The sequence below is a fragment of the Polypterus senegalus genome, chromosome 3 (assembly GCF_016835505.1).
Source record: "Polypterus senegalus isolate Bchr_013 chromosome 3, ASM1683550v1, whole genome shotgun sequence".
Lineage (NCBI taxonomy): Eukaryota > Metazoa > Chordata > Cladistia > Polypteriformes > Polypteridae > Polypterus > Polypterus senegalus.
The window spans coordinates 300,473,427-300,501,018 of NC_053156.1; the positions used below are offsets into that span (position 1 = coordinate 300,473,427).

The following is a 27,592-nucleotide window of genomic DNA, read 5'->3' on the forward strand; positions in this document are numbered from 1 at the left end:
TATGTACTCATGCAAATGTTTACTTTCAAAATTATTTTTCATGCCAGGCCTTAGAAAAATTTAAATTTCCCCCAGAAACAGATGAAGCTTATATTGTATACACTAGATTGAGTGCAAAACTGTCTCAAATAAGGAAGCAAAGGGTAATGGTGAGTGGAACTTTTTCAGAATTACAAAATACTTAAAGTTGTGTCCCTCTGTGATTAGCTCTGGAGCTTCTGCTTCTTTAAATATACATAAATGATTAGGAAAGGAACATAATCAATCTGGTTAATTTCAGATGATAGCAAACCGATAAATAATTGTTACAGAGGGATATTGGAGAGCAGACCAGCTTTCGCAAATTTATGGAAGATGGAATTGTATGTAAAATGAAAAATATTAAATGTAGAATATGAAAATGTTACATTAAGTCTGGATGGTCAGGCATCTGGGAATGGTTATATGGTAACTTACAAACCTTTTGAAGCCCATAATCCTACATTGAGAATGATTATCTGTGTGCAATGAATATTCTGTGCTCAGCTGTCTGTAGTGCCCTGTGGCCCTGGGCTGAATAGGTGCCACACCAGGATGTAATGCGGCCAGGAGATGTGATGTTCCTCAGTCAAAACAAACATGGTGTATATGAGTGTGTCCTGTGATGGATGGCATACGTACCTTTCAGGGTTTGTTGCTCTCTTGTATCTTGTCCTGACAATGCTGGTCCTGGTCATTTATTACCTTGAAATTGATACATCAGGCTTAGGAATTGTTTTGTTATATTGTGTGACATCCAGATTGTTTTTTAAGAAGACTAGTGATAAGCAAAACAATTTGTGTGAAAATGAATTTGCAGCGAAACTTGCAGTTCACCAAAAACCTTGCAAATAAAAATTGACTTCTCACAGTTAGCACATATGTTTACAATTTTATATTTAACATTATTTGCCATGTGCAGATTCTGGTGAAGAGCATGGAAAAATGTAGGCAAGTGCACAAGCAAAAAAAGCATGATGAACTTTATGGAAGGAAACGTGGAACATCTTGGCCGTGTTGGAGGGCATCCAAGGGAAGCTAAAGTAACTATAGCCTTCCAGTCCAAAAAAAGTATTAAGAAACACCAATTTGACAGTATGTGAAATTATGTGCTGTTTCTCGTATCACTAAAGCAAACATGTTGAATTTTCCAAGAAGAAAGCCAAGATCTTGGTCTGAAAATATTCGCTTCTGGGCGGTCTCATGGTCTGGAATCCCTACAGATTTTATTTTTTCTCCAGCCGTCTGGAGTTTTTTTGTTTTTTCTGTCCCCCCTGGCCATTGAACCTTACTCTTATTCGATGTTAATTAATGTTGATTTATTTTGTTTTATAATTGTGTCTTTCATTTTTCTATTCTTTAATATGTAAAGCACTTTGAGCTACTGTTTGTATGAAAATGTGCTATAGAAATAAATGTTGTTGTTATTGTTGTTGCTTCTGCTGCCATCATCATCATCATTAAAGGGGACTGGATATCTCACTAAGGAACATAAACATATGGTGCTTACATTTGTTATTTAATCGCCATAAAACTTGATTTATTCACAGGATATTGTCTAAAATAAAAAAAAATCCACGAGAGCCATCGTGGCTGAGTGACAAGACTGTTTTATCAACCTGGATTGACAATTGAAGACACAAGGAGTAGGTATGCATGACTACTTTATTAAAATTGACTACAGAATGTTTTTAGTAATTAGAGTCTCTTTAGTAGATGCTTGACGTCTCTTCATCTAAGGCAAAAAAGAGAAACAGAGAAACATTCAGGAAAAGGACTGCAATACATCGAATGGACAAGACGGCCAGTTGTCAGAAGAGGGGATAAGACTAAGGATCTAAGATGAGTTATGACACACAAGAGAAGATGTTTTAATAAATTTAAGTAGAAATGAGTGAAACAGTTCACACAAAATATAATTTGTAAAAACCACACCCAGTACTCCAGATGAGGCCTCACCAGTGTATTATAAAGCTTGAGCAGAACCTCCTTGGACTTGTACTGCACACATCGGGGCGCTATATAAACTGATATTCTGTTAGCCTTCTTAGTGGCTTCTGAACACTGCCTGGCAGTTCATAGTATCAAGCCCACTATGACTTCTAAGTTCTTCTCATAAGGTGTAATTTTGAGTTTCAGACTTCCTATTGTGTATTCAAACCTCACCTTTTCACTTCCTGTTTATAATACTTTACATTACTTACATGAAGTTTCACCTACCAAAAACGTGCCCAAGCCTATATGCTGTCCAAGTCTCTCTGTGATGATTCAACAGATTCAAGATTATCTGCCAATCCACCCTTCTTGGTGTCATCTACAAACTTAGCCATCTTATAATTTATATTCCTATCCAAATTATTTATATAAATTATAAATTGCAGCAGCCGCAACACTGACCCAAACTAGACACCACTCTTAACTTCACCCAATTCATGTGGAGTTCCTCACAACATCACCCTCTGTTTCCTGTGTCTGAGCAAATTTGCACCCATCTACATACCACACCCTGATCTCCCACTTTAGTAAGATGCCCATGAGGCACCTTCTCAAATGCTTTCTGACAGTCAAGATAAAGAAAATCATATACTATACTTTGGTTGTATCCTTTTGTTACCTTTTTGGTAAAATACAATCTTCCTCTTTTGAACCCATGCTGAATGTTCAGTAAAACCCCTGCCCTTGCCATGTGTTACTCAGTCTTTTCCTTAATAATTACTTTTGTCTCAATGGGAACAATTCACTTTTAATTCTACAGTTTAAGTGGAGCAAGCTCAGGGTACATCTTAAACTTGATACATTACACCAGTAGAGGGATCAACAGAGATGGCAGGTAGAGTCAATACGGCATCACTACATCACCTCTGCTATCACAGGCTTGACCAAGGTTACTGTATAATGATGGACAGTTCCTATACAGCACCTGAACAGCGTAAGTTTAACTTCAAAGGAAAAACTGATGGATATGGCACTGGTGATTCCAGTCGCATGAACACGTCAAGCTGAAATGTGGTGCAGTGACTATACCGCAGAAAGACAAAATGATTGCAATAAAGTGTATGGACAAAAAAGATGTCTGCCTCTAAAGCATTGTTCACAAAGCAGCAACTGTCAATGTTAGGGGAAATGTGGAAGTCACTAAGCATGGTAGGTTACAAGAACGGAACAGGCAGCATCAATGAAGCGTGTCAGGCACTAACATTCTGCATTGTGTACCAGGGCAAAATGATGTTCCATGCCAAAAGCAGGCTGTTTGGGGTGCCAACTGAGCAAAAAAAGTGAAGGAACAAATCTCAACGACTTCAACGTGTGTTTAAATGTCAAGAAATAGTCGATTCAATCGGCCATTTCAGATGGACTTAGTTCCGGCTCGAGGTAGCGGAAAAGCCTGTTCAACATCTAAAACAAGACGCCATCTCCTGAGGACGGTCTCCTTTTATATCGGACTGAAAGGGATGGAGGGAGGGCTTGTTTCATTTCAGTGCCCTCAAGGGGCAGTTTCTTGAAGGCTGTGAAGGAAGAAGGACAGAAGACGGTTAGCGCTAGTACCCCCTCCTGTCCTGGGGTGGTTTTACTTCTTTTATGTGAGCCTGGAAGATGACCTTCAGGCGTGCATGTGTGAAAATAATAATTTTAAATAGATAAAAAAAAAACAATTTTTTCAAAAACTGCACAAAGTGTCTATGTGCATTGGCGACTGTTTCAAAACAATCACACAAAGGATGTGCACTAAATCTTCATCAGTATGGCAGTGGATATGTGACTTATCTCTCCTATTGTGATTCTGATAATGTTTTGCCATTTACATGTTTCTGTTATACATAATAAAATTTTTTAGGTGTTGAAAATAAATCTCAGTCCTTTTTGCCTGTTTTTGTCACGCTAAGGAGGATAACAGAAGTTAATCAGGACACAGACAGAGCAAAGACACCGACACACTCACATGGTGTCTCACAATCAGTGCCTTACCTTTATGGTTAGTGACAGAAGAGCGAGGCAAAACTGCCTGTAAAAGAAGTAAAGCATTAAAATGAAGTACTCTAAAAAAGAATTGTCCAGCATTCTGCTGAGGTATATAATAAAAACAAGTAAATCAAAGATATCTGACTGAAAATGTCTACACTTCAAGTGGACAAGCAAGGCATGATAATTATAAGACCCATGAAATTCATCAACCACTAATAATAATAATAATTCTTTACATCTACATAGCGCTTTCCTCACTACTCAAAGTACTTTGCATAGTGAGTGGGGAGCCACATGAACCACCACCAATATGTAGGATTCACTTGGATGATGCGATGGGAGCCATTTTTGTGCCAGTACACTCACCACACATTAGCTGTTCGGTGGTGAAGGAGTAAGAGATAGCCAATTAGAGACAGGGGAGAATTAAGTGGCCAGAATGATTAAGCCAGGACATCAGGATACACCCTTCTCATAAAAGACACTTTTATAAGCTCATAGAGTCAGGACATTAATTTTACATCTCATCTGAAGGACAGTGCTATTTTTACATTACTAGGGAAATCATTGCTGCTGTCACTGATTTACTATTACTATGATTTCATATTTTCCAAAGGCTTATAGAATCTTCTTCAAAGAGAAATGCATTTCTTCTGCGTGTCCTGATAATTATACACACAAATATTACACAATTTCTACATTGCACTCTACTGACATTTTTCACAGTCTCATATTATCTTTTCTTTGCATGATAATTTGCAGTTCTACACATGATGATAAATTGTACTGGACTGCCAATACTGATGCTCTGTGTAAGAAAGGTCATAGCCAACTATACTTCCTCAGAAGGCTGGCATCCTTCAACATCTGCAATAAGATGCTACAGATGTTCTACCAGACGGTTGGGGCGAGTGCCCTCTTCTACGCAGTGGTGTGCTGGGGAGGCAGCATAAAGAAGAAGGACGCCTCACATCTGGACAAATTTGTTAAGAAGGCAGGCTCTATTGTAGGAATGAAGCTGGACAGTTTAACATCTGTAGCAGAGCGATGGGCACTGAGCAAGCTCCTGTCAATGATCGAGAATCCACTGCATCCACTGAACAGGATCATCTCCAGGCAGAGGAGTAGCTTCAGCAACAAACTGCTGTCACCGTCCTCCTCCACTGACAGACTGAGGAGACCCCACACTAATTCTGTAATAACTTTGAATTGAATTGAGAAAAAGGGCTACCAGGCCAAGGGTGGGCAGGCTAGAGAAGTTAGTCCAGAATAAGTAGAAGAAGAAGACTGGGGAGGGGAAAGAAAAAAGTAAGAGCGGGGAGACTGAATGTTGTAACATTGACTGGGATCAGGAAGACATTTGTCAGATTTGATGGTGTGATGGACAGCACACATGGGCCAGTATGATGCAAGGACAGGGGGAGACAACCATCAGGAATACATGCTCCCCTGATACACTAGGTGGCATCATCCCTGGGTGATTCTACTTGTACAGACACCTACAAGGCATGCTGGGAAAGACAGTCCAATAGGGCAGCCTTGTTGGGTTCCGAGGAAGCCACCGTAGGGATCCTGCAGGGAAATGTAATTCTGTTTGACCCACGAGTGCTTCCAACGGGTTCTGCTGTGACACTGAAAATACTCCCAGGTCTAAGCTTCTGGAAATGCTTGAGAGTCAGAATTCGGTGTGGAGGATAGATAAAGCTCACATAGGAGGTGTGGAGAAGAAAAAAATAGAGAGGAAGAAGAATCGTGTTGTTTGGACTATAAAGAAACCGTTTAAGAAAGGTACTGTGTACATATTATAGTTGTCTGCTGTTTTGTGTGCTGTAGCACCCCACGGTGGTCACAATGGAAAAGAGGAAAGTGGGAATGCTGTGTGTGCAGAAAATGAAGTGGAAGGGAATCAGGGAAGAGACTTTGGGAGGAAACTTTAAATTGCTCTACAGTGGAGCAAATGAACAAAGGAGAAATTGTACAGGTCTAGTAGTATCCAAAGAACTAAAGATAGTCTTGTTAGTGTGAATAGGAGGAGCGAAATGGTGAGGAGTGTCAAGCTGGTCCTTGGTGAGACTGTAGTTCATGTCATTTGTGCAAATGATCCTCAAGTGGGCTATGATGAAGAAGAGAAGGATGTTTTCTGGGCATAATGGATGAAGAGTGTAGCACAAGAAGGAGAAAAAGGTGTGTTGGTGGTGATCAAAATGGGCTAGTGGGAAAGAGTAGAGAGATGATGGAGAGGGGGCATGAAGGATGGGGAGGTGGGCAGATAAATAAAAGTAAATCAACTTGTAAAAGCTAATTTTGGAAAGCCAAATACACTTTCTAAAGTGTAGAAGATCTCATTTGAAAGAGATAAAGCATTGTTAGGTCATAGATGAGAAAAGACTGACAGTGCAGCATAAAGGTGAGGTGATGGACTGGGGGATCAGAATCAGCAGAAGATTAAAACCAGAGCAAGCAGCACCAAGGATAAAGTGGTAGAGATTTAAAGATGAAGGGATTATGAACAGGTTTCAGGAGAAAGTTTGAAATAAAGTGCAGTTATTTAAGAGTGTGGAGGAATGGTGGGAGAAGAATAGAAAGTAGTCTTAAGAGTAGATGAAGAGGTGTTGGGTAAGATGACAGGAAGGATTCCAACTGGGGACAAAGAAACATGGTGGTGAAACAGAGAGTTGCATAAAGGATAAGAAGGCGGCAAAGAAGACATGGTACCAATCAGGATGGGGACAATGTAAAGAAATAAATTGGCAGACAAACAGGGAGGCACAAAAGGCAGTGGCAAGACCCCAGGGACAGGCATTGGAGGAGGTATATGAAGAATTGGAGACAAAAGATGGGGAAAGAGAAAACGTTTTAGAATAGCAGAGCTTAAGAACAAGACTGGGAAGGATTTTAGTCAGAAAAAGCAGGTGAAAAATGAGCAAGGAGTGGTTTTCAAATGAGCATGATAAGATTACAAATAGATGGAAGAGGTTCTTTGAAATGCTGTTGAATGAAGACAATCCAAAGGTGGTATTTGGGGTTGGAGTCCCAAATAAAGGACTAATACCAAAAGTAAAGAGGGATGAAGTAAGAGAGCATTAAAATGAATGAAAAATGCATGTAATAGTAGTAGATGTGTGGAAGAGTTTAGGAGAAGAGGAATTAGATGTGTTGTGGGAGAGAAATGGAGGAACACTGTGACACTACTCATTTATAAGGAGAATATTCAGGATTGTGGAAACGATTAAAGGAAAAAGCTGATGTCACACACAAATAAAATTTGGGAAAGGGTTAAAGAGAGAAGACTGAGGAAAGAGACCACAATAGGGGAGGAACAGTTTGGTTTAATGCCAGGGAGACGAACAACTGATGTAAGGTTTGCATATAGTGTTTACTGATTTGGAGAAGGTGCCACATCAAGAGGTCTGGAGGAGTATAAGAGGCAAAGAAGTACCAGAGAAGTATTTGTGGATTGTATGTGTGGATTGGGCAATTAAAGGAGCACAGCAGGAGAAGTTTGATATGCTACAAATCAGAATGTTCAGATGGATGTGTTGAGTTACAAAGAAGGACAGAATATAAAATGAGAATATGAGAGGTTACAGCAAATATGGGAGTGGTATGTAAGTGAATAAAGGAAGGTAGGCTGAAGTGGTATAGATATGTGACTAGGAGAGACAATGAATATGCGGGGAAAAGAGGGATGGGGATGGAAGGGAAAATGTGGGATTTTGAAGTGGAGGAGAATAGATAAGGTAAAAGATGACCTGAAGGAATAAGGTCTGACCAAGAAGGAGGTGCATGACGGAGCTGTATGGAGAAGGTTGATCAAGCACCCTGACTGCACATAGTAGAAAAAGAAGAAGAGGATGAAGGCAGGAAAAAAGGAGAAATCCTGAGAAATTTTACAAAATTGAAGAACAGACATTAAACATGGCCTATATGTGGTGACACCTTTTCAACTGATAGATTTCAGGTAAAGAACCGAGGCCTGAAAGATTTGTCAAGATGGACAGGAGTGAAGTGTATTATGGGAAAGCTCAAAGGCAAAGCAGGAACTTAGAATGTTTTGTACAGCCAGTCTGTTTGCAGCTTATTGCAGTTTTTGATTCTTATTCAACACTCCTGTCTTTTGAGAATCTTCTTGCAGAAGAAGGCCAGCTGCCTATTATTAGAATGTTTATCACAAAGAGTCTTGGTTCAGCTTCTAGTTTAATTTTACTTTAGCTAGTGACTTGCAGTAAAATGAAGTGTTTACTTGTGGAATTTCTGACCATTTGTGAGGAGTCATAGACATCTAAATGTAGCTTGCCATCTGCATAGCTGCTGGACACTTTCACAGGAGCTCTGTCACCAGTAAGTAGTCTTTCTTTTACTTTTTCGAATAAGAATATTGTATGATCATTGGATGAGTAGAACTCACCAAGTTTATCATTGGATTGGTCTTCCTTTACACCCTAAACTTTATACACACAGTTCCTTTCTATGTACTGTTTATGAATGATACAACTACTGCCTGTCACTCTTCATTAATTCACATAGGAACTCATTAGTTTTGATACAAATAACCCACATGTCCCAGGAAAATTTGCAGGCTGGCAAATCTTGATTAAAGCCACTTATCAATCAGCGATGCATTGGCTGTCACCCTGAGGTTGACTACTTTTGGGGGAGGCCACACAAATTCACAAAATACAATTTGTGAAATATAAAGTGTCTTCCATGAGCTAAACATTTAATAAAAGTCTAAGGGACTGTTTGTGGCATAGCGGATCATGGATCCGTGGAGGTGCATGATTTTGTTTTTTGATAAAATCAGTTTGACTCATACGTGATGGGTGTGGGTGTGTTCCAGTGGAAAGCTGTACGGACAAGAACTGATTATTGGGGAAGTCGACTGATTGCTTATTCATGTGCAGCAGCTAAGACATTTCTCATTGATGCTACCCAAGTCATTAGGGGAAACACCTACTGCCACAGGGTGTGTAAGGATCTCAGCAGGACATACAGGGAAACTGGGAAAAAAACAAAATTGAGTTAGAGAGAAGAAATAAACAGAGAAAGGGAGGAAAATCATGCAATATGGTTGAGAAATATGGACTGGTCACACCTGCTGAGAATTGTACGAGCAGGAGCGTCCATTGGCTCTTAGAATCATCTCACAAATGCCAAGGGATGGTGGTGGAATGATGGAAAATGAGTTTGGAGTCCAGTGCATAACTGCTGAAGTGGCTTGGATTAAACCTAATGTTGGTTGACCACTCTCATCAGTGTGCATTAGTATATTCTCAGTACATGACTATTGATGTCTAGGAAGACACTGTTCCTCTTTATTTTTTCATTTTCTGTGCAAGGAGGGTCTCTTTTACCCTTTGTTATTGGAAGCTGACGAAACAGGCAGGAGCTGATGAGATGGCAGCATTAGAGGCTTGGCACCACAGCACCTGGTGATGTCTATGAATTGCAGACGTCAAGCAGTCATAGTATATGAGGGATATGTGACAAAGTCCTAAATATGACGGCTCAATATACGTGCCACTGCTGTGTCCAAACATTATGGGACACTGAAATGGAGTAACCATGTAGAGAAAGTGTTGTCATTTCCATATGGTGTAACCGAAATGTAGGCAAATACCCAAAAAGAAAAGTCTCCATTGTGCTTTTTAATCATGTCTGAATTGTTTGATTTGGAATTTTGGAGCAGAGGGGAAAAACAAAGAAAAATGTGCCTTTGTCCCAAACACTATGGAGAGCACTGTATGTGCTTTTCTGTAGTTACAGGATCTCAAGGTAATTCAATACAAAACAAACCATATTGAATAATATATGAAAATCTTACCACGTATGCAGCCTCTCTTATTCGGAGCTCCCTGAAAGAGAAAAATATGTGACTGATCAGAAGAGTAAAGCATTGGACTTTGGTTTTCTATAACAATAATAACTTCACATGACAATCACAGAACAATGAAAATGAAATAAATTAAAAATAAAGAATCCCTGATCGGCACTCAGATGGCTGAGAGATGTTCACATCTGTATAAGAGCAGCTACTCCATGGTAGGTGTCAGTGCATTTTAAAGTCTGTAATGACTAATTAGCTGACATTTTTGCTTGCTTTTTGTAGACTTCACTGACAGAATCTATGCCCCCACCTGCTTTGTAAATACAATAGTTGTGCCTTTCCAAAAGAAACAATGAAATTCTGTGAGAAGATGACATACTGAAAATTAAATGAAATGTAACCCTCTGGAATATCATCATCAACAGGTCAATATTGTACAGTGGGTTCAGAAATTATTCATATCCCTCCACCTCCTTCACATTTGGCTATGTTGCAGGCTTGTGCTAAAATCATCAAAATTATTTTTTTATCCGTCCAACAACACTCAATACACTCCAGAATGACCATCAGTGAAAAATACATTTTTTTAAAGTTATTAAAAATAAATATCTGAAGTAGCACAATATTGTTAGAATTTATAGCCTTTACTCAGCATTTAGTTGAAGAACCCTTGGCAGCAATTCCAGACTGGTATCTTCTTGGTCTGCTATAACAAGCTTCTCACTCCTGGATTTGAGGAATTTCTGACATTCTTCTGCACTCATCCTTTCAATACAATACAATACAATACAATAAAACATTTATTTATATAGCACATTTTCATACAAAAAATGTAGCTCAAAGTACTTTACATAATGAAAAATACAAAAAAAAAAAAAATAAAAGACATTGTAGGAATTTAAAATAAGTCAAAATTAAATAACATAGAATAAGAGTAAGGTCCGATGGCCAGGGAGGACAGGAAAAACAAAAAAAAAATCCAGACAGCTGGAGAAATAAATAAAATCTGCAGGGATTCCAGACCATGAGACCGCCCAGTACCCTCTCAAGCCCTGTGTAGTTGATTGGGGATTGTTGGTTGGTGGGTTAAAGTCTGTGGTCTAACTGGGCAATTCAAGGACATTCTCAGAAGTGTCACTACGCCACTCATGTGATGTCTCAGTCTCAAGTCCAGTCTCTGGAGTAGGTTTACATTAAGGATATCTCTGTACTTTGTTTCAGCTTTCCCCACTCGCAAACCCCACACCATGATGTTTCCACCACCATACTTCGCTGTTGGAATTGCATTCAGCTGTTGATGAGTTTCGTCTGGTAGACATGATGCTAATCTTGGTTTCATCAGACTAGATAATCTTGTTTCACACAGTCTGAGAGTCCTTTAGGTTTCCTTTTACAAACTCCAAGCTGACTTCTATGTGTTTATTACTTAAGAGAGGTTTCTGTCTGTCATAAAGGTCATATTGGTGGACTGCTTTCCTTCTGGAAGTTTCTTTCATCTCCACATAGGTTCTCATTGGGTTCTTGGTCACCTCCCTTACGAAGACTCTTCTCACACAATTGACCCGTTTCTTGCACAATTGCACTGTTTCTCCAGGTGGCCAGCTGTAGGAAGAATTGCGATTGTTCCAAACTTCTTCAGTTTTTTGTATAGCTTTCCTCAGATCTGTGTTAAGACAATGTTGTCTTAAAACTCTGCAGGTAGTTCCTTGGATCTCAAGTGGAAATGTTCTTTTCACACAACCGTTAGGGGTCAGAGTGCAAGGTCACCCATTGTACAGCGCACCTGAAGCAATACATCTGGACAAAAAAGATGCATATGTCAGGATGCTCTTCATAGACTTTAGCTCTGCCTTCAACACAATCATCCCTCAAAAGCTTGTTGTAAAACTGAACAGGCTGGGCCTGAAAACCACCCTCTGCAATTGGATTCTGGACTTCTTGACAGAGAGGCCCCAGTCAATTCGGTTGGGCTGCAACACTTCCAGCATCATCACACTGAGCACCGGAGCGCCGCAGGGCTGCATGCTTAGTTCACTGCTCTACACCCTGCTGACTGACGACTGCACAACCACAAACAACACATCATCAAGTTTGCGGATGATACAACGGTGCTGGGACTGATAAGCAGGGATGATAAAACAGCATACAAAGATTAGGTGGAATGGCTGTCCGCACTGAGTGAAGACAACAATCTATCTCTCAATGTCGACAAGACAAAATTGATAATCATGGACTTCAGAAAATCACATCCTGCCCACATCCCACTCAGCATCAACGGCTTAGATGTGGAGATTGTTAGGAGTACCAAGTTCCTCGGTGTGCACATAACTGAGGAACTTACGTGGATGCATAACATCTCACCACTAATCAAGAAAGCCCAGCAGAGACTACACTTCCTGAGGAGGCTGAAGTGAGCAAGTCTTCCCCCTTCCATCCTCACCATGTTCTACAGAGGCACCATTGAGAGTGTTCTGACCAGCTGCATCACTATCTGGTATGGCAACTGCAACATATCTGACCGCAAAGGATACTGAAGACAGCAGAGAACATTACTGGGGTGCCTCTCCCTTCACTACAGGACATATTTTACAAAAGCAGTGTCTGCAAGGACTGCAGCATTGAGCAGGACCCTTTACACCCCTCACATGGACTGTTCACACTTCTGCCATCCAAGAGAAGATACTGCAGCATCAGGGCCAGAACTGCCAGGCTACAGGATAGTTTTTCCCCCAAAACTGTCAGACTCCTTAACACCAGGCTGCCCCCTGGAAACTTCCACACATCCTCAACCACCTCTAAAAACAGAACTTTTATACATGAAAACCACTTTCCTGCAAAGACGAGTGTGCAGGTAGAAAAGAACTGAAAATCTCATACTGACCTTTAAGGATTTTGACACTCTTGATATCCTTCTGCTGTGAAACATTCTGATCTGTCATTGTTTACACATGTCTTAAACAACTATTATCATACACTGATCATTTCTGTATTATCTATATCTATTATTTATTTATTTATTATAATACATATTTATTGACTATATGTACGTATCTAGATTGCATAATACCATACATTGCATCAATGTTCATATTGCTTACTACACGTCAATATTGCTGCTACTTCTTTGTCTTGTCTTTGCACAATGTCTTGTCTTGTTTGTGTTTTAATTTTAAATTTTCATTTTAATTCTATTTTTAATTTATTATTTGCACTTCATGTTGTTACACTGTGGACCCGGAGCTTCGCAATTTCGTCAATCTGTATACTTGTATATGGTTGAGATGACAATAAATTTCGCCTTGACTTTGACTTTAATGAAGTAGGATCCCTTCTGGCAGTAACAAGATTTGAAGTGGCAACCTTCCAGATACCTGTGCAGATCTTTGGCCACGTGGCCATCACTTTTGTTCAACTGTGGGACCTTTTATAGACGGGTGTGTGCCTTTCTTAATCAGTCAAATCAAATGAATTCACCACAGATGGACTCCAAACAAGGTATAGGATTAATGAAGATAAAAAGAAAGGGGTGCGCTTGAAAAAAATATATTTCTGTCATCGCAAAAAGAGTCTGTAATACCTGTGTTCTCTGTACTTTACATCATTGCGTCACATCTGGATAATGAAACTGTTGTGCCAGACTACCACATATTGACCAGAGTCTAGAATTTAAAGGATAAGTCTGATATTTTTCAAGTTATTTCTTCATAAACATTGTACAGACTTGGACACATTTGTTGGAACCTTTCCAATTCACTGAAATAGTACTATGTGCCCCTGAAAAGTGATGACATTTTTTTCCTTTGTATTTTAGATATTCTAAAATTTTCTGGGCACATTTGTTTGAGACCCTTAGGAGAATCATAAAATAATCAGAATTGACTGATTTTTCAAACTAGCTGTTTTCTTGAATTTGTACCACACATGTCTCCAATCGTGCCATCAGTCTTTCAGCCCATTTAAATGGAGAAAAGTGGTTACTGTGTTGCATGGTGTCATTGTGTGTCCTACACTGAACAAGCACAGTCAAACACATTGCACTTTGTCTTCTCTTTGTCTCTTGACCCCTCTCTGTCTTCCACCTCCACTCCTCCTCCAGCAAGTTTCGTCCTTCCTTCTCCAGACTCTGGCTTTCTGAATGGAGTGAGGCAGCTCCTTTTAAAGAGCTCTTGGGAGTGTTCCAGGTGCCCTATAATCTCTTTCTGGCAGCACTTCTGGGTGTGGCAAAAGTGCTGTAATAAAGGTCTCAACAATTCTCCATCTGCCTGCTGGTAGTGACCACGGACCCAAACAGGGCTGAGCCTCCAAACTCTAAGCCTTTAGCACTGTAACAAGGGCTGCCCTCTGCCGTTCTGAGGTAGATAACACCCTGCACAAACTCTCTCCCCAGGTCCTTCCATCATGAAGGCGTCCCAGCCGGGTAAGAGCCCCAGCCATCTGTCACACCACTTTAGCTAAATACTGAATACAGTAAAACGTTTGTTAGCATCCCCAAACTTAGTTTCTTTTCAGCTCTTTATTCATACCTTCTGCGATATACAGATATTAGGCCATTTCTCCCTTCTTTTGATACACAAGGTAATAATATCATCATTTCAATTGCCAGCTTCCACCCATTCAGTGAGACAGTGGATTCCATGCTTTATCAGCTCCATCCTGTTCACCTTCTAACAGACTCATGATTGGACCACCTCTTTTCGCAATTGTTGACAATCCTTGTCCCCCCCTTTCTGATGCTGATTGGTCACTAGATTGCATTTAGATTTGGTATGAATAATCTTCCATAAATTATTCCCAAATTGGCCTCTAAAAAGAACTGAATGAAGGGTCTGAATATTTCAATGAATGAGAGATTTTGATTTTTCATTTTGAATCACTTTCTAAGCCTTTATGAACACATGTCTCCACTTTGTCATTATGGGTTGTTGAGAGCTGATTGATGAGTAAGAATGGCAAATTTCTCCATTTCAGATATTAAATGTAGAGCACAATAAAGAGTTCAGAAAGTGGAAGGAGTCTGAACACACACTGAACCCACTGTAGCAACAAAGTAAAGAAAATCTGCAGATGTGAAATATACAGTTGTGCTTAAAGTTTCTGAACCCTTTAGAATTTTCCATATTTCTGCATAAATATGATCTAAAACAAGATCAGATTTTCACTGAAGTCCTAAAAGTAGATAAAGAGAAGCCAGTTAAACAAATGAGACAAAAATATTATACTTGGTTATTTATTTATTAAGGAAAATGATCAAATATTACATATTTGTGAGTGGCAAAAGTATGTGAACCTCTAGGATTAGCAGTTCAGAATTGGACACATTTGTTGGAACCTTTCCAATTCATTGAAATAGTGCTGTGTGCCCCTGAAAAGTGATGGCATTTTTTCCACTGTATTTTAGATATTCTAAAATTGTCTGGTCACATTTGTTTGAGACCCTTAGGAGAACCATAAAATAATCGGAATTGACTGATTTTTCACACTAGCTGTTTTCTTGAATTTGTACCACACATGTCTCCAATCGTGCCATCAGTCTTTCAGTCCATTTAAATGGAGAAAAGTGGTCACTGTGCTGTTCCATCAATGAAGGCAAGCCGTCCTGGCCCAGATGCAGCAAAACAGGCCCAAACCATGATACTACCACCACCATGTTTCACAGATGGGATAAGGTTCTTATGCTGGCATGCAGTGTTTTCCTTTCTCCAAACATAACGCTTTTCATTTAAACCGAAAAGTTCTATTTTGGTCTCATCCATCCACAAAACATTCTTCCAATAGCCTTCTGGTTTGTCCACGTGATCTTTAGCAAACTGCAGAAGAGCAGAAATGTTTTTTTTTGAAGAGCAGTGGCTTTCTCCCTGCAACCCAGCCATGCACACCATTGTTGTTCAGTGTTCTCCTGATGGTGGACTCGTGAACATGGACATTAGCCAATGTGAGAGAGGCCTTCAGTGGCTTAGAAGTTACCCTGGGGTCCTTTGTGACCTCGCCGACTATTACACGTGTGCCTTGCTCTTGGAGTGATCTTTGTTGGTCGACCACTCCTGGAGAGGGCAACAATGATCTTGAATTTCCTCCATTTGTACAAAATCTGTCTGACTGTGGATTGGTGGAGTCTAAACTCTTTAGAGATGGTTTTGTACCCTTTTCCAGCCTGATGAGCGTCAACAACTCTTTTTGTGAGGTCCTCAGAAATCTCCTTTGTTCGTGTCATGATACACTTCCACAAACATGTGTTGTGAAGAGCAGACTTTGATAGATCCTGTTCTTTAAATAACACAGGGTGCCCACTCACACCTGATTGGCATTCCATTGATTGAAAACACCCGACTTGAATTTTACCTTCAAACTAACTGGTAATCCTAGAGGTTCACATTCTTTTGCCACTCACAAATATGTAATATTCGATCATTTTCCTCAGTAAATAAATGACCAAGTATAATATTTTTGTCTCATTTGTTTAACTGGTTTCTCTTTATCTACTTTTAGGACTTGAGGGCAAATCTGATGATGTTTTAGGTCATATTTATGCAGAAATACAGAAAATTCTAAAGGGTTCACAAACTTTCAAGCACAACTGTACACAAGTACTGGTCTCTTGCTAAGTCCATAGTGTAAGAGCCAATCTTAGAAAGTTAAAATTTTGAGTCAAACTCATATTAATGTTTGCTTAATTTGAATAGAATATAATTTCTTGCATAGTCATAGCTAATGGTATTGTCTTTTCCCCCTGTAAGACAGTAAAAGTTAGAACCTTCTTGCTATAACTGAGATACAGTGTGATAATAGCTCTGTTGTTGTGTTTAGAACAGGTCCCAGTAAGCAGGCACTTGAAAGACCCATTTTCATCTTAGAAATGGGATAAGCATACAGTTTTCTGACCATTATGAAATGGTTCAGAAACATCATTATGAAATGGTTCAGAAATGTTAAGTAAATAGTAACGATTTGAAATGGATCAAGATTTCAGCTTTGAACAGAACTTTTTTTTTTTGCCATTTTAATTTTCATTTTTTTGTGAATTGTTTTTACTTTGAATTTGAAGTAAACTTTTAAAAATGAAGATATTTTGTCTGTAGAATCATTTCTGCGCATCAGGCTTTTGTTGAAGCCCACTTTTTGAGTTAGAGCTGCTGAACTTTGGTAACTTTGGAAAAAAAGCTACATTTTCGTCAGAAAACTTGCCATCTGAAGACCTTGAACGTGAACCAGAATCTACCATCTGAGGACAGAGGACGCTTCTACTCCAGAACTCATTAACAAACGAAAAAGAAAAAGTCATTCTGAGGTACTGTGCTCTTATCTTCTATCTCAGCATGATCGTAAATGAAAGCAAGGACGCCGTACCTGAACTTGAGATGATTTAAGAGACTGTGATATCATAGAAGATGTTGTGGATGATCGGTTGTGCTTTTGCCCGAGTTATTGAAGCCTTGTTGTAAGGAAGTAATCTGCTTTGTTGGAACGTCTTGATTGTGACGAAGTTGCTGTCAGGAAACGCGCTGTCAGTTACTCTAGCTGCTGTCATGGCAATGTCTAAGCATAGCTCAGGTGAAGTCGGGAGTGGTATGAGTATTGACTCAAAGCCAGAGAATGTAATTGGAGATCTTAAAGATCATATAAGCAGAAGGAAAGATCAGCTTTCTGAGCTTATGGCTGAAACTGAAAGCCTTAAAGACACTTCAGAAAATCACTTAGAAGTAGCGCAAAAGCTTGAAAATTTTCATGGGACGCACTGTCAGATTGAGGAGCTCAATAAAAGACTAATATCGGCGCTAAGTAAAGAAGGTGCAATTTAGAAACAGAAAACGACATTCGCAGAAAGCTCTAAGATCTGGAATAAATCTATTGACGCTACATCGACATGGCTGAAAGATACAAATAGCCTTTTAGCACATACATCTGATGAACAGTTAATCATTTCGAAGATATGCAATTGCAAGAACGGGATCGCTGAAAGTCAAAAACACGAAAGACGTCTCCTGAGTGCTCTTGATATTAAATGTGACTCTTTAGCTCAGAAAAGCGCTGCCGCATCATCACCTTCTTCAGCAGTGATGGTATCCTACAAATGCTACATGAACTTAAAGCTGAAGCGGAAAGACAGGAACAATCCACAACTAGTGCAAAAACCGACAATCAGAGCTCCAGAAATGATATACTAGACGTACTAGTGTGGAATCAAGTCGAATATCAGAAGAATCAAGCCGAATGTCACAAAGCAATCAGTGAAATGGCTAAAACGCTAACCAAACAAAAGATAAACCCAGCGCCACCTGGTGAAGTACCACACAGGCAGGTCCCTTTATTTTCAGGTGACCCATTGGCTTATGCAGACTTAATTAGGGCTGTTGATAATGCTGTTGGGGATGTGTTAGAAAACCCTCAAGATAAATTAGAATATTTGATCCAATTCACAAGAGGTCCTTCTCTGGATTTAGTTAAAGGCTGTGTGTGACTGCCATCAGGTCAAGGTTATCAAAAGGCCAGAAAGCAACTTGAAACTTAACTTGGTGATGAGGTATTCATAGCTAATGCATATGTAGAAAGGGCATTGAAGTGGCTTCAAATAAAACAAAATGATAGTGCAGCCCTGAGACCCTGAGAGAATATGCATCCTTTCTTGATAGCTGTATGGACGCAATGACAAGTGCAGGGAGTCGTGATGCATTCAACAGCAATCCAAATATATGCATAATAATCTCTAAGCTGCCATATTCATTACGAGATAAGTGGTGAAGCTGGGCTTTTGAATTTAAAGAAAAGGAAGCAAGAAGGGCAGGTATTGATCACCTAATCACCTTTCTACATCATCTGGTAAGGATGATGAAGGATCCTTTTTATGGAGATGTTTTACAATGTAACACAGAGAAAAAGGAAAAGACTGACAAAAAAATAGAAGTACGCACTCAGAAGTACGGACAGAGATCGGGAGGTATTTTTATCATAGGTATTTCTGATGCTGATGAAAAGGGGACTCAAGAAATCTCTGTCAAAAAGACTGTTAATGATATATGTGCATTTAAAAATCCTTGTGTATTCTGCAATGGCCAGCCATACCCTTGCTGAATGTAGTAAAATCAAAGAACTGCCACATAAAGAAAGAATTGACTTTTTAAAATGTTTATGTTTTTGCTGTCTCAAATGGGGGCACCTTCTTAAGAACTGTAAAGAAAGTATGAAATGTCACACATGTTCTTTTAAGCACCCAGACATCCTGCACATCAAAAAAGACAGTGGAGCAACATCTAAAGCTACAGTCAGTGTGGCAACATCTACTGAAAGGGAAACCGAGACTGGAAGAAGAATGCACACTGTTAAGGTAAAATCTAAGAAAAGTGAAAGGTATGTAGAAACATACGCCTTTATAGACCTCGGCAGTACAGTAACAATTTGCACTGAAAGACTCCAGAGACATTTAAGCCTTCAAGGGAAAAAAACAATAAGACTGGTTCCAGAGTCCAAGCTGTGTGTCGAGGTGAGTCCGACTATATCTAGCACTAGCTCAGGCTCCTTCCCCTTCAGAGAGGTGACATTCCACATCCCAAGAGCCAGTTTCTGTAGCAGAGGATCAGACCACCAAGGTCCCCGCCTTCGGCCACCACCCAACTCACACTGCACCTGACCTCCTTGGCCCCTCCCATAGGTGGTGAGTCCATGGGAAGGAGGACCCACGTTACCTCTTCGGGCTGCGCCCGACTGAGCCCCTTGGGTGCAGGCCCGGCCACCAGGCGCTTGCCATCGAGCCCCACCCCCAGGCCTGGCTCCAGAGGGGGGCCCCGGTGACCCGCGTCCGGGCGAGGGAAAATGGCGTCCAAAATTTGTATTCTTCATAGGAGGTTTGATGAACCACTCTTTATCTCATCCCTCACCTAGGACCAGTTTGCCTTAGGTAAAGCCCCGGACAACATAACTCCTAGGATCACTGGGACACGCAAACCCCTCCACCACGATAAGGTGACGGTTGCCCCCCGACTTGGAGCCTGTGCATTGGGGTTTACCCCGGTGGACGAGAGGGTGGCCTCCCTACGCCTTCGGGGGGGGGGAAGGGTCCTGACTGTTGTTTGTGCGTATGCGCCGAACAGCAGTTTGGAGAATCCACCCTTTTTGGAGTCTTTGGAGGGGGTGTTAGAGGGCATACCTTCTAGGGACTCCCTCGTTCTGCTGGGAGACTTCTATGCTCACGTGGGCAATGAGAGTGAGACCTGGAAGGGCGTGATTGGGAGGAATGGCCCCCCTGATCTGAACCCGAGCGGTGTTTTGTTATTGGACGTCTGTGCTCATCACGGATTGTCCATAACGAACACCATGTTCAAGCATAAGGGTGTTCATATGTGCACTTGGCACCAGGACACCCTAGGCCTCAGTTCGATGATCGACTTTGTGGTCATGTTGTTTCCGATGGGAGTGTTAGCTCCGTGGAAATATGTTCTTTTATATTGCGGCGGTTTTAATAACCCTTTAGTTAAATATATATAATAACAGTGATATCCCTCTTTTCGGCGATAGGCGACGACAAAGTCACAGAAAAGACAGTATATACTTAGCTTGTTTAATGTGGCTTACTTTGCTATAGATTAAGAAAGACCAGACACATTTCATAATGACCACGGGGGTTCGGTCATGTAGAAATGGCTTTTTGCTGTCACAACGGAGGCGGCGTTGGAGTCTATGCTGCTTACACTCCCTCAGGTCTTCAAAGCTTGGACTGGTTCCAGTGGTTCTTATATTGTATTCACACGACCAAAGCCCCCTGGTCTCATGCCAAACAAGGTAGAAAAACTAAACTAAGCATCAGACCATCAGATCATATAACACTAGGCCTTTTAGGGCTGACCACAGCTGTTCCTGTCTGTCTCATGCTTTGCCCAGCGCAGCACTTCTGAAAGGTGACACCCTGTGCTAAAGCTGGCTCAGCTCTGCATGGCATGTTACACAGAAAAAGAACGAAAAATACATTTAAAGAGATGAATAACAGATACAGTGACACAATTATTAATATTATAACAACTTTAGTATAACACATGTCGTCGGACTTGCGGCCACATGTCTTGGACACTCGGGTGAAGAGAGGGGCGGAGCTGTCAACTGATCACCACCTGAATACCAGAATCACCACTAAATAAAATAAATGTTGGTGGTGAGTTGACTTCGATGGTGGGGGAAGATGCCGGTCAGGCCTGGTAGGCACAAGCGTGTTGTGAGAGTCTGCTGGGAACAGCTGGCAGAGTCCCCTGTCAGAAATAGCTTCAACTCCCACCTTCGGCAGAACTTCGACCATGTCCAGAGGGAGGTGGGGGACATTGAGTCCGAATGGGCCATGTTCCGTGCCTCTATTGTTGAGGTGGCTGACCGGAGCTGTGGCCATAAGGTGGTCGGTGCCTGTCATGGCGGCCGTCCCCAAACTCTTTGGTGGACACCGGCGGTGAGGGATGCCATCAAGCTGAAGAAGGTGTCCTATAGGACCTTTTTGTCCTGTGGGTCCCTGGAGGCAGTTGATAGGTACTGGCAGGCCAAGCGGAATGTGGCTTCAGTGGTTGTTGAGGCAAAAACTCGGGCATGGAAGGAGTTTGAAGAGGCCAGGGAGAACGACTTTCGGACGGCTTCGAGGAGATTCTGGTCCACCGTCCGGTGTCTCAGGAGGGGGAAGCAGTGCAGTGTCAACACCGTATATGGTGGGGATGGTGCGCTGCTGACCTCAACTTGGGACGTTGTGGGTCGGTGGGGGGAGTACTTCGAAGACCTCCTCAATCCCACTAACATGAGGAAGCAGAGCCTGGGGACTCTGAGGTGGGCTCTCCCATCTCTGGGACTGAGGTCACCGAGGTGGTGAAAAAACTCCTTGGTGGCAGGGCCCCGGGGGTGGATGAGATACGCCCGGTGTTCCTCAAGGCTCTGGATTTGTAGGACTATCTTGGTTGACACGTCTCTGCAACATCGCATGGATATCGGGGACAGTACCTCTGGATTGGCAGACCGGGGTGGTGGTCCCCCTCTTAAAAAGGGGGACCGGAGGGTGTGTTCCAACTACAGAGGGATCACACTCCTCAGCCTCCCTGGAAAAGTCTATTCGGAGGTTCTGGAGAGGAGGGTCCGTCGGATAGTCGAACCTCAGATTCTGGAGGAACAGTGTGGTTTTCGTCCTGGTCGCGGAACAGTGAACCAGCTCTACACCCTTAGCAGAATCCTGGAGGGTGTATGGGAGTTTGCCCAACCAGTCTACATGTGTTTTGTGGATTTGGAAAAGGCGTTCGACCGTGTCCTCTGCAGGGTGTCTGGGCTTTCCCATAAAGATAGGGTGAGAAGCTTAGTCATCCGGGAAGGGCTCAGAGTAGAGCCGCTGCTCCTCCGCATCGAGAGGAGTCAGATGAGGTGGCTCGGGCATCTGATCAGGATGCCTACTGGACGCCTCCCTGGTGAGGTGTTCTGGGCATGTCCAACCGGGAGGAGGTCCCAGGGAAGACCCAGGACACGCTGGAGGGATTGTGTCTCCCAGCTGGCCTGTGAACACCTTGAGATTCTCCCGGAAGAGCTGGAAGAAGTGGCTGGGGAGAGGGAAGTCTGGGGCTCTCTGCTCAAGCTGCTGTCCCTGCAACCCGACCCCGGATAAGCGAAGAGGATGGATGGATGGATGGATGGATGGGAAAAGAACACAAGTATTCCTCAAAACTATGAGTAATTATGATGATGATTCAAAAATGCTAACCCAATGTTCTGTCTTATCAGATTTACAAGTCTATGGTCTCAATGATGCTGAATATATTGATTTGCCAAAGGTCTTCACACAGGTCTCCATTCCAGTGAAAAGAAAAAGTATTCCACTACAAGAAGATATCGATAAGTGGGCATATCTTAAAGAGGTACGTCTATTTCATATTGACTCTGAAGTTGATCTTTTAATAGGAATCAACTACCCAGAAATCTTCAAACAGTCACGAATCATACCTAGCCAAGGAGATGGACCTCATGCTATGAAGACTGCACTTGGATGGGTGGTTGGTGGAGCATACAAAGAAATAGATGACTCCGCAAAACACAGTGGTAAACATTCAGTCAATCGAGTGTCAATAACAGAGATTGAAGATGTGCTGCTGCAACAGTATAACACAGATTTTCCAGAGCGCAGCTGTGAAGAAAAAGAGGAAATGTAGCAGGAGGACATCAAGTTCATGCGCATAGCCTCAGAATCTGTGAGACTGGTAGGTGGCCACTATTGTTTAAATTTGCCTCTGAAGGATGAAACACTTAAAATGCAGAATAACCGCTGTATGCGAACGTTAAAGATGCATTATTGACCTACTGTATGCATACGTTAAAGACGCATACAGCGCCACCCCGCTGCCTGCGCTTGGGAAAGCAGATCATAACCTGGTTCTGCTTCAGCCTCAATACAAACCAAGAGTGAGGGAGCTACCTACAACAACACGATCATTCAGGAAGTGGTCCCCTGAGGCAGAGCAGGCTCTGAGAGACTGCTTTGGAACTACAGACTGGGATATCCTGCTGGGGTCACATAGTGAGAATATTGAAGAGGCTGTTGACTGCACAACTGATTACATCAACCTCTGTATGGACATTGTAGTTCCAGTAAGAACAGTACGCTGCTATGCTAACAAGAAGCCATGGATTACAAGTGACATCAAAGGCCTTTTGAACCAGAAGAAAAGGGCTTTTAAAGGTGGTGATCAGCATGAGCTCAAGCGCGTACAGAAGGAACTCCGAGTCCAGCTCAGAGCGTCGAAAGAGCAGTACAAGAGAAAGCTGGAGCAGAAGTTGCAGAATAACAGCATGAAGGAAGTGTGGGATGGGATGAAGATTATCACTGGCTGCAGCTCGAAGCGGGGTGCCGCCATCGAGAGAGACGTGGGGAGAGCAAACCAAATGAATAACTTCTTTAATAGGTTTGACCACCCTGACCCACTCTCACCTCGGAGTACTTCATCCTCCAACCATCCTTCTGCTGATACCAGCATAGGTGAGACATCCCTACCCACAAAGGTATCACGTCCTAGTGAGCTGAATGACTTCCGACCTGTTGCTCTGATGTCACATGTGATGAAGACCATGGAGCAGCTGCTGCTTCACCACCTGAGACCACAGGTCCGCCATGCCCTCAACCCTCTGCAGTTCACATACCAGGAGAAGGCGGGAGTGGAGGATGCCATCATCTATATGCTACACCGATCCCTCTCCCACTTGGACAGAGGCAGTGGTGCTGTACGAATTATGTTTTTGGACTTCTCTAGCGCCATCAACATCATCCAACCTCTGCTCCTTAGGGACAAGCTGACAGAGATGGGAGTAGATTCACACCTGGTGGCATGGATCATGGACTATCTTACAGACAGACCTCAATATGTGCGTCTCGGGAATTGCAGGTCTGACATTGTGGTCAGCAGCACAGGAGCACCGCAGGGGACTGTACTTTCTCTGGTACTGTTCAGCTTATATACATCAGACTTCCAATGCGACTCAGAGTCCTGCCACGTGCAAAAGTTCACTGATGACACTGCTATTGTGGGCTGCATCAGGAGTGGGCAAGAGAAGGAATATAGGAAGCTAATCAAAGACTTTGTTAAATGGTGCGACTCAAACCACTTACACCTGAACACCAGCAAGACCAAGGAACTGGTAGTGGATTTTAGGAGGCCCAGGGCCCTCATGGACCCCGTGATCATCAGAGGAGACTGTGTGCAGAGGGTACAGACCTTTAAATACCTGGGAGTGCAGCTGGATGTCAAATTGGACTGGTCTGCCAATACTGATGCTCTGTGTAAGAAAGGTCAGAGCCGACTATACTTCCTTAGAAGGTCAGTGTCCTTCAACATCTGCGATATGATGCTGCAGATGTTCTACCAGATGGTGTTGGCGAGCGCCCTCTTCTACACGGTGGTGTGCTGGGGAGGCAGCATAAAGATGAAGGACGACTCACACCTGGACAAAATTGTTAGGAAGGCAGGCTCTATTGTAGGAATGAAGCTGGACAGTTTAACATCTGTGGCAGAGCTAAGCAAACTCCTGTCAATCATGAAGAATCCACTGCATCCACTGAACAGTGACATCTCCAGTCAGAGGAGTAGCTTCAGTGACAGACTGCTGACACCGTTCTGCTCCACTGACAAACCAAGGAGATTGTTCCTCCCCCACACTATGCGACTGTTCAATTCCACCCTGTGGGTAAATGCTAACATTATTCAAAGTTATTGTCTGTTTTTACATGCATTTTTATTACTCTTTAATTTAAGATTTCTTTGTATCAGTATACTACTGCTGGATGATTTGAATTTTTCCTTGGGATTAATGAAGTATCTATCTATCTATCTATCTATCTATCTATCTATCTATCTATCTATCTATCTATCTATCTATCTATCTATCTATCTATCTATCTTTTGCTGAACAGCGTGCTATTGGACTCAAAAGAAAACTGAGCAAAAATTCAGGATTCCACGAAGACTGTAAAGCCTTCATGAAAGACATTATAGACAAGGGTTACGCTGTTAAGGTACCCAAAGAAAGCCTGAATTGAAATGAAGGCAGTGTGAATAGTTATCAATAGTTAATATAAAAGTAATTGGCTCATATCGAAGTATAGTAATTGTCTCCGCTCCTGCATAGCCAATTAGGGGCCAGAAATGTAAAAGCCAATCTTAGAAAGTTAAACTTTTGAGTTAAACTCATATTAATCCATCCATCGTCTAACCCGCTGAATCCGAATAGGGTCACGGGGGTCTGCTGGAGCCAATCCCAGCCAACACAGGGCACAAGGCAGGAACCAATCCTGGGCAGGGTGCCAACCCACCGCAGGACACACACAAACACACCAAGCACACACTAGGGCAATTTAGAAACACCAATCCACCTAACCTGCATGTCTTTGGATCGTGGGAGGAAACCGGAGCGCCCGGAGGAAACCCACGCAGACACGGGTAGAACATGCAAACTCCACGCAGGGAAGACCGGAAGCGAACCCGGGTCTCCTAACTGCGAGGCAGCAGCGCTACCACTGCGCCACTGTGCCGCCAACTCATATTAATGTTTGCTTAATTTGAATAGAATATAATTTCTTGCATAGTCATTGTTAACTGTGGCACACAGGGGCTCAGCAGTTAGAATTGCTAGCCAAGCATTGGAGTAGGTAGCCAGAGACAACTGGAGGCTTGTATAGTCAGCTTAAACACAGGTTAGGGGAAATGTGTTCTTTTAAAATTGTGGCATATTAAATAATTAAACAATATCATGATATACCAGAAAAGGCGATATCCCTCCCATAGTGATTACGGCGGTACAAGAATCACATGAGAAAAAATATCTTTTAGCTTACATTTACTGACGTTTTACGCTGTTACAGACGGGGAGGCATATGGACAGACTTTTATCCAGGTGGGAAATCTGGATCAACACAGTCAGCCATTTTCTCCGTCCCCACGCTGGGAGGTTTTTCAACAACTTTGTGTCGACGCAGCCTCGAAGGGTCTGGCCACTGTCCAGACCTTTTATATGGTTCTTGCTTCACTTGCTGGTCTTCTCCGTCTCCAAACAAGGGCTGAATTCCTCCCCCATAAAATACAGAAATATCATAGTGCTTACATGCCGATTCTCATTCTCCCAATAAGGAATGAAGATTTGTGCTGATAGAGGACAGAAATACCCTGACCTGTGTTTAAGCTGACTATACAAGCCTCCAGTTGTCTCTGGCTATCTACTCCAATGCTTGGCTAGCAATTCTAACTGCTAAGCCCCTGTGTGCCAAATTTAACATGTACATGTGAATAAAACTCATAACAGTATTGTCCAGATATAGTGACATAAAGAAAAATGTAGTATAACAGTCATAGCTACTGGTATTGTCTTTTCCTCCTGTAAGACAGTAAAAGTTAGAACCTTCTTGCTATAACTGAGATACAGTGTGATAATAGCTCTGTTTTTGTGTTTAGAACAGGTCCCAGTAAGCAGGCACTTGAAAGACCCATTTTCATCTTAGAAATGGAATAAGCATACAGTTTTCTGACCATTATGAAATGATTCAGAAAAAAATGGTTTATTTTTTTCCCCAGCCGTCTGGAGTTTTTTTTTGTTTGTTTTTTCTGTCCCCCCTGGCCATTGGACCTTACTCTTATTCTATGTTAATTAATGTTGACTTATTTTGTTTTCTTATTGTGTCTTTTATTTTTCAATTCTTTATTATGTAGAGCACTTTGAGCTACTGTTTGTATGAAAATGTGCTATAGAAATAAATGTTGTTGTTGTTGCAGAAAAGTAAATAGCAACGATTTGAGATGTAACAAGATTTAAGCTTTGAACAGAACATTTCTTAACAAGAATTTTTCTTTTTTTTTTATATATTAATTTTCTTTTTTGTGTGAACTGTTTTTACTTTGAATTTTAACTAATCTTTTAAAAACAAAGATATTTTGTCTGTGGAATCATTTCTGCACATCAGGCTTTTGTTGAATTCCATTTTTTGAGTTAGAGATGCTGAACTTTGGTAACTTTGGAAAAACGCAGCTACACACACATATATATATAAAATATGTAAACAAAAAATTGAAAATCAGCATGAATTTAAAAGCATTTCATTCTTTTAACTGCTATGTCTGAAAAGACCCTGCAGTATTCATTTCAAATTTAGAGTGAATTAGCTAAACTGACCAGAAAATAGGAAGGAGTCACCTAGCAGACCATTAATACTCACCTCAGGCACCATTGCAATAAGCAGAGCAACGGTGGCGAGGAGGCAAACTGCTTTCACAGCGAACATGGTGATGATCGTCTCAGAGGATGAGG

At 41.8% G+C, this 27,592-nt stretch overlaps 1 long non-coding RNA gene across 1 annotated transcript; it reads right to left on the reverse strand.

Annotated features, from left to right (window-relative positions):
• Positions 1-1,665: 1,665 nt before the first annotated feature.
• Positions 1,666-27,592, reverse strand: LOC120526357. Its single transcript, XR_005633128.1, has 4 exons — positions 27,501-27,592; positions 9,806-9,836; positions 3,985-4,021; positions 1,666-1,753 (listed from the first exon to the last, which is right to left on the reverse strand). It is a non-coding gene; the product is annotated as an uncharacterized LOC120526357 (long non-coding RNA).